This window comes from Anabas testudineus, chromosome 21, assembly GCF_900324465.2.
Source record: "Anabas testudineus chromosome 21, fAnaTes1.2, whole genome shotgun sequence".
Lineage (NCBI taxonomy): Eukaryota > Metazoa > Chordata > Actinopteri > Anabantiformes > Anabantidae > Anabas > Anabas testudineus.
In genome coordinates this window covers 6109577-6117188 of record NC_046629.1, presented here as the reverse complement: position 1 = coordinate 6117188, position 7612 = coordinate 6109577, and positions in this window count along the sequence as shown.

Below are 7612 nucleotides of genomic sequence, written 5' to 3'. Positions count from 1 at the left end.
AAAAAGCTCTCCATTCATACCCGCCTGTAAATGAAGGCTTTATGAAAATAGCTGTGTTGTGAAACAGAACCCATGTGGTTGCGAGGAGGAGAGATGTGTCATCCTCGAGCTGTGAGTCGCTGGCTCTCAGCCTGCCTCATCCTGAAGTCCTACTGAGAAAAAACACACCAGGAATCCATCATCACTAATCTGCTGTGGAAACTTAGTTTGACCAGTGGTGTTTTGGAGCCACAATAACAGATGGATGCAAGTCTCCCTCGAATGTGAATATCTGTCCTGTGCTGAACACAGGCTACAGCAGAAAGGAATGTGTGGTGCTGTACCGCTGCGTTGCCAGCCTCTTCAGAAGTTGGTTGAAAATGGAGGCCAGATTATAATGACAGATCTCTAGGGAGGCTGATTCATCCGTTTGCATTTCTGGCCCATGTCGATGTCACTAACGTGCATGTGGTTCTTGATGTCAGGGTGAAAATGTGAAATAAATTGTGCAGATGATTAAATGATTGTACTCATCAGTGCCTTTCCTTCGATCCCTTCTATCATTCCTGTATGGTTACTGTAAATCATGCTGGTTGAACACGTGCAGCTACTGTGTTAGGTAAAGCTGCACTTTTCAATTTTGATCATCTCAGTCTTTTGTGTGTGTGCATCACAGTTCTCTCAGCTTAATATTTTAGACTTTCTCCGTCCTCCCACATTTGGTTGCACTTATCTGTCTTTTCTCTTCAAGGCCACGTCCTCTCACTTTCACTCACCAGTTTTGATGAGTTCAGTCATGAGGTAAAGGAAGTGGGATTACGGCGATATGATCTCACAGGTGTACACTGACGGTGCAGCAAGTCTTATGCTCTTACAGTAACACAGTCTGGAGGCGTTTTTAAGCATTTAGATATTTGCACTAATGACTCTTAAACCAGCTTGTAACATTTAAGGTGTATTTGTGTAATTTTAGAGATAAAACCCTTTGAGAAACCTTGTTAATCTTGCTTTTAACACATAAGATTGGTCCCAGTTTGCTTTAATTTAAAATTAGATTGTAGGAGCCTGGGAAATTGGGACGTTTCATCAGTGCTGGTTGCTTTGTTGTGAAACACTGACACCTTAAGGCCACTTATGGACACAACAGCTGTTTGTTCATCTCCAGGGAAACTGGAGACACAGAGACACAAAACCTTGCTCTCAACCCTGTTCTCAGTGTAAGGAGAGTAGCTCTTAGACTTTGGATTTTAAAGAGGCTCGTCACTCTATTCTTGTGATGTTCTCACTCCTCAGGTGTCTCATAGTTTTCTTAACATCGTTTTTAAAATGGGATAATTGAAGTATGTGCGTGTACTTTTCAAACTGTTCTCCACATCCTCTCCACCAATTACTGAGCCAGACTGACACCAGCCCAGACCAACTAGATCCAAGCAGGGGTGACGACCAGATCCCCAGATTCATAATCAGCTGTACAAACAGTCTTTCCAGGCTCATTTCAGTCTTTTCCCTGTTGCTCCTCTACATTGCCATCTACAGTGGAGACACTTTTAATGCATGAAACTGTTTTCCATCAGATTTTGCTTCAGGTCAAATTAATTCTCTGACTCCTTTAAAAATCTATCACTCCAATAATTCACAGTATATAATAATCTCAGGGACACACATCTAAAGTGGAGATCTGCACAGGGATGTGCTCGTCGCTGTGGTAATGTTATTTGAAGTACAACTTTTAAACTGTCCTATTTCATTAGTGAACCCACAGAAAAGGTAACTTCACCCTGACCTTCAAACTGTGGTTCAGGGGAATCTTCCCATTTGATGATTATTACCTCCTGTCTGCAGCTCTTTATCTTCCTGCAGGAAATATCAGGGCGAGACCTGCAGGCACACATTCACATCGTCTCCCTCTTTGTTCATAACAAAAGAGCAAAGTTAAGTTACTTCAACTCTTTTTGAACTCCCACTGAGATTAAAATTGTCTTTTTAAAGCACGTTCATAAAGAAGCATCATGAAAGCGCAAAGGCTCGAGCGACCAAGAGAAAAGTTGGGTGGAGTGTGATAAACCTGCCTCACCTACTCAAATTCAATCACACACACAATAGAAGTGCACGACTGTAGATAGCAGCACTAAAGATACAGGTCATGTGTGTTTTAAAGGTGAAGGTTTAATTTTCATTAGTACAGCACACAAGCACATGATGGCCTCCACTTTCCCAGAACAAGGTTACAGCAGATAAGTGCAGGAATCATTGGTCATTTAATTAATCAGTCAAAGACAGAGAGCTCCTTTGTAACTGATTTGACAGTAGATCAAGAAAAACATGCCAAGTTTTAGTTTGATCTAATTTACACTTGTACTATTCTTTATACTCTGTATGTGCTGCATGCTGATTATTTTATCTTCTTATGATTTATGTATTTATCTTGTGTATTAATAAGAGTTGTGGTTTTTTACCAGGTGTGCAGGGGTTCACACAAAAGGGCCAAAATTTAAATTGATTGCAATCTTCTTTTCCAGGACAAGGAGCACCATGCAAAAATATAGTTGCATTACAAAATGCCTGTAAGTAATCAAAGTGTGTGAGATAAAAGAGCTGCAAATGGTGAACATTTAATACCATGTCTGTTCTCTCCAGAGGGAAAAACCGGTTTAAAATCTGAGCCGTAGTTTTTTCTGTGGCCACAAGAGAGCAACACATCACCTGGTTATAAATCCACCACCTTCTGGTCTCTGTCATCTAAAATATAATAAAACAAACCATGACAAATGTGGAGTTTTGATGTTCTTTGTCTTTCGATTCCTGGTTGTTTTAAGCAGACAGAGGTCTATATTGTTTGATAGAAGTGTCAACACAGCTCACAGTTCATTATGATGCACATGCACAAACTCTCTCTGATCACAAACTGCATTTAATTCACCACACTTTCCTTTATGTACATTCTCAGCCCAAAGATTCTCAATGAGGTTAAGCCACCAGGAATATATATATATATATATATCGGTTCATTCAGTATATTCAGGTAGTCAGCTGACCTCATTCTTTGAACACACAACATTGTTGAACCTAGACCTGACCAACTGCAGCAACCCCAGATCATAGCACTGCCCCCACAGGCTTGTACAGTAAACACTAGTCATGATGGGTGCATCACTTCACCCCGCCTCTCTTCTTACCCTGATGCTCCCATCACTCTGGAACAGGGTAAATCTGGACTCATCAGACCACATGACCTTCTTCCATTGGACAGTTCTTAACCCAGTTTTATTAGTTTCATCAATCTCCTTAGATGTTTTCTTTGCTTGATTCATGCCAATAATTTGACCCTTCTGACTATTCGACTATCCGACTATGTTTTGAACCGACATTGTATAGAGAGCGGTGGGGGGGTCCTAACCTGCCCATAGTTATTGATGCTCGTAAAATGTACTTAAAATAGATTTAATGTACGGTAAAATACAGAACCGTAGAACGGCCCACTTTGTCAAGATTTTCCATTGTGGATGACATCTTACATCTGGCATTTATAACTTCTAAGCTGTTGGTCTTTGAAGACCGTGTTGCTGCTCACAGCCTCACAGAAAAGAGGCCAAGACAATAAACCTGCTTTTCTTAATTTGCCTCCACTAGATATTGTGGGAGATACAGTATTAACTCTCATCAGATAACTTCTGCTCTGTGTATCATCTGGACACAGTTCAGTTAGATCCGAATTGTCATTTATAAGTTTTGTTTGGGTGTCGATCTCTGGCAACCAGACCAAAACAGACCTGGATCGTCAACACACCGTTGGGCTCTGCCTGTGAGGTGACGTGATGTTTTCAGCAGCGCAGAAAAGAAACAGTGAACCCAGCCAAATGTAATATTAGTCTGGTGGAATAACGTGCCGGTGGCTGTGAAAGTGCTGAATAAATCAAATTATGGTCTTGAGTGTGATAAGAATGGTAATTACTATTACTACAACTGCCTTCTGCTTCGTTTTCTGCTTAAGTTAAGATTACAGACATTTTATAAACAAGCCAACAGTTTATGAAGATTAGCTAAATTGCTTTTTAAAGGTGAGAACAGGTACAGTGAGGATCCAGATAAGTTTGTCTAACATGGGATTTGTTAAAACATCAGTGTGTAATCATCAGAATATAAGATTCATTAGTTTACAGCTTATTAGAATGAGATTATTCCACTACATAGAGAGTCGTTCGACATCACAGAGACCATGCAGTTTAACGTCCTGCTTTTAATACAACACACTAATTTTACACACAGTGGTATGGATTCAACTGCTGTTGGGGCTCCTTCACAATTAAAGCATTCAATTTTCAAACCTTCAAGTGACTCTTGTTTTGAAACAGCCATTAGAAATGAAATACATCACTGAAATTTGCACCACATCAACAACATGGTACCTGATGGACACCGTAGTCTTACTCACACTTGGACAGGAGCGGGGTGTTCACATAGTTGCAATCTCCAACCTCAACACTAGTTCTCACTAAATCCAACACACTGCACCTTTGAACTGTGTTTCTAGCTTTCAGTAATTAAATGTTTCTGGTTTTCACTCTTTGAAGATTAATTGTATTTATAGGTAAGAACCACTTTAGAACATTAGTAGTGGCCTTGAAAAACAAGTGCACTGTTAACTTTACGAAGGTCGTATGCCCGACACGTGCTCACACTACTTAACCTCACTGTCCTCCTGCAGCTCTGACCTATTTTGGTATTGGGACGATAAGATTTTCTTTCCAGGGAATCTTCTGGCAGCGAGAGAGCGAGAGGACCTTGTTTCCCTCCAAAGTTGGTGCTCTGTCTGAACTCACTCCCCCTCTGAGTGTGTCTTTCTTGTTTTGCATATTAGATAGAGGCAGAAATACATTACCTGATGATACTAACCTAACAAAGGTCAGCAAAGCACCTAAACTATAGTCTATGAACCATACGTCTTCAAAAAGAGCATCTGTTCTCATACAAATACACTATGTTGGTTCATTTAAGTGATAGCAAGTGATGTGAAGTGATGTTTTCTTTGTGTCAGTTGAAATATTTTCCATTTTTAGCAGCTCGTGCCTCCATTTTGATTAGATCATTGTATTTGTTGATACTGAAACTCATCTGCTAATTGACTTGCACGGGGATACTCATGCTCACAGTATGAAGATGTAAACTGTGTGGATGTACAAAGCTTAAAAGATAGAGTTTCGTTCTGGTAAACACAGAAGACACTGTGGATATGAGCTCAGACTTCCAGTAAACTCCAGCAGATGAACGTGAGCACTGATGGAAACACAGTATTGTTGTCGAGAGTTGTTTTAAAATGGTATCGTGATGTAAATATTTGCAAAAGAAGGCGAGATTAACAAAGTCTGGTTGGATTGAACGCCTGGTTTGTGTTTTCTTTAGACCACTGTGTTTTTAATTTGTCTGCTACGAGTTCCCCAGTATTATGGAAATGCAAAACTAAATTGTTGTATGCCTTGATGAAAATAAAAGTGAGCTAATGTACACAGCAATAAACACAGCACACATGGCTAAAACTTGTATGCAAAATGTCCAGGGGACATTGAAAATGTTACCAACAAACCATCCACAATGAAATCGAACTGCTATTCGATGGAGTTCATTCCCTAGGCTGCTCTGTCAGACCTGAGCTTGTCAGAAATAAGAGACCCCATGCAGGCTGCTGAGACTAATACTTTTCTATGGGTGACCTTTATTTTCTCTCCAGGAAACCCTTCATCGTTCAGCCTTTTGTGAAGCGGCTTTGTTATTTAAATGTCATTTGACTCGGTTTGACACACCTGCACTCTGCCTGATATTGTGTGTACACCTGTCTGCACGTATTTAAATAAACATTTTAGCACATCTAAATTGGAAGCTCGGAGCCCTCTAATCATTTTTCTGTCAGCCAAATACGGCATTAGTTCAGCTGTTAAAGCTCTGACTTCTCTATCTACACTAAACAGGTGCCACCACTGCTGTCCCTGTTTTTCTTTGTCTTCATCACCCAAAGCTTCAGAATTGAAGATTCAGTTTTTAAAACGCTTCTTATTCATTTTTATCTCTACTCCTCTATTCAGCTGAAAGTCTAAACGTCTGTGGTAAATTGTGTTTTCACTCAAATGAAAGTAGAAGCTCAAGTTTGTTCCAACAGAGTTCAAACATTAACCTTTGACCTCCACCCACAGATAGACCTCTCTCTTCTAAAACCTGTCAGGAAACACCGCTTTGATGCTTTAAACTAAGACAAGTAGGCTTTTATAACTTGACAGCTCTTCCACTATATGTCTTCCTTTCCATCTGGTTTTCTAAGTCGATCATTCTCCTTTTCATTTTGACCCCACCACCTCCTCCTGTTTAGTTTTTGCTTATTTTAATTATCTTCAATTTGTAAAAAAAAAACAAAAAAACAAAAAAGCCTCCCCCTGATTTTCCACCAGAGTAATATTTTCTAGCGTAACAAATTTTCATCCTTTTGCCTCGAGTTATCTTGTTGGACTTTTCCATGTTGTAACACAGCATCCAATTCTATGTCACAAGAGAGCAGCAGGAGGAGACACATACACAAACAGCACGTGCAGCTCTGGGAGTGGTGCCGTTAGAGGGCCTCACTTGGCCTTCACAGCAACACGTGAGCTGGATAACAAACTGATCAGCGGGGTTAGTTACATTATAGCTGCAGCTCAAGGTGATTTGCATCTGGAACAGTGACTCGTCTTTGCAAATGACCTCTGAAAGGCTCCTGCATGGCCAGGAAACAACCTGCCAGGTGATGTCATGGTTAACAGCTGTCAGACACAGTAAACAAATGTTCAGAACTTTTACAAAACAGAGGATCTGGATACATATTTAGATAGTAATTGTAAGTAACTAATTGTATGTTCTGACATCCACATTTCTCTAGTCCTCTTCAGATATTCAAATATTACTCTGTCGGACTTGTCTCACTTTGTCAGATGAAGGGAGGAAGTTGTAGCAGGAATGCTGGCATTGTCAGACCAGACGGGGAGTGATCTGGTCATGGAAGTGCTTGGCTTGGTTTTTGGATGACCTTTCTGCATGCATGCCTCTCCTACTCAATTTTGCAGTCTAAAACATCCAAAAGTTTTTTTTTATCTGTTTTTGATGCCAAGCCCTGAGTTATTGCTGATCATACTGTAGCTGATTCCTTCGTCTTTAATCATTTCTCCGTTTCTCTAATTACATTTTACTTGATGCCAAAGACCTGGATTCTTGCTCACTACCTGAGAAGATCTTAACGATGGTTCAGCATGATCCAGTGTTAACATCAGGATAACGAAGGATCGTTTCTTCAAATCTAATTATGTTTAAAGTAAAGTTAGTTAGTGGAGGATAATGAGACACTCTATGTAATAAAATGTTGTTTACTGGAAATAATGGCTCCGTGGACGCGCACAGGCTGACAGGACACTGTTTGTTGGATATGTTGGAGCTGGATTGTGAACCAGCACACACACATTCACAGTGAGGTGGATAAGCATGTTGATAATCTGAATTGCATCCCAGCAAATAGGTTGGTGAATGACAGCTGGCAAACTCCGTGTCCCCCCGACAACTGCTGGGCTGTGGGCCAATAGAAAAGTAAAAAGTGGGTCAGCACGGTAGATTATACTCC